Raw genomic sequence first — 860 nt, 5'->3', positions numbered from 1 at the left:
CTGCTCTTCCCTGGTCTGGAGATGAGGTGGTTGATAAGTTTTCTTCCAGAAGCTTGCTCTGCTCACAGGTTCACTCAGAGAAGTATTTTCTCTAGATTGTCCCCATGGCTTCAGCTGTCCTTTGTGTGGCTCGTAGGTGAGATCAAACACTGGTTTCCTGCTGGACACGGGTGTCTGTATTGCCTCGGTGGCCAGCTTGAAGGGGTCATACCAGCAGCTGAATCCGCCTTGGAGGGCCTCACCGTGCGCGTCCTGTGTCCCGAGCTCAGCCGGGCCTTTGGGGCACTCCCAGAGGTGGCCACGTGTGGAGAGTTTCTGGCTGGAGTCTTGGTCAGGGAGCGTTGATGCTCATTATCCTCAGTGGCAGCTGAAAGCCTGACATTCATTTTGGTTGCAGACAGCGTGCAGGACCTGACCAATCGCTTTGGACACAAGATGCTCCGACTTGCGTGCCCTGAGGTGGACGTGGGGAGCGATGCTGGCTGGCTGGAGTGTAAGCCACGGAGGGCCGCTTTCTGAGCGCACTGCAGTCACCATCGGAGTCGACCGCTCCCTTGTGAAAGGCCTGTTTCAGTTCATTAAGTGAATTATTGTGCTCTTCAACGTTTCCTTTTTCTCTCAACATATTGATCAGTGGACTCCATTTCCTTAAAATGAGCCTCATGAAGCTTCTTAAAATTTGGAGTAGTGCTTCCAGATTTTTTATTTTTTTCTAGTTTTTGAGACACCATTTGTGTAATGAGACTTCTTCCTGAAAGTATCTTTGAATCTTTATTACCTGTTTTCGCCTCTCCCCATGGAAACGGCATTCCCCGCCCCCGGGCCCTCATTTGGCAGAGAGGGAACATCTGCAACGGTTT

At 51.2% G+C, this 860-nt stretch overlaps 1 pseudogene; it reads right to left on the bottom strand.

Annotated features, from left to right (window-relative positions):
• Positions 1-731, bottom strand: part of LOC105979544 — a 4,472-nt pseudogene extending 3,741 nt beyond the window's left edge.
• Positions 732-860: the final 129 nt, after the last annotated feature.

This window comes from Echinops telfairi, unplaced genomic scaffold (genome assembly GCF_000313985.2).
Source record: "Echinops telfairi isolate 266 unplaced genomic scaffold, ASM31398v2 ScPeMD7_18;HRSCAF=68, whole genome shotgun sequence".
In the NCBI taxonomy this organism is placed as follows: Eukaryota; Metazoa; Chordata; class Mammalia; order Afrosoricida; family Tenrecidae; genus Echinops; species Echinops telfairi.
Note: the sequence above shows the minus strand (reverse complement) of the source record. Positions and strands in the feature narration are given on the sequence as shown.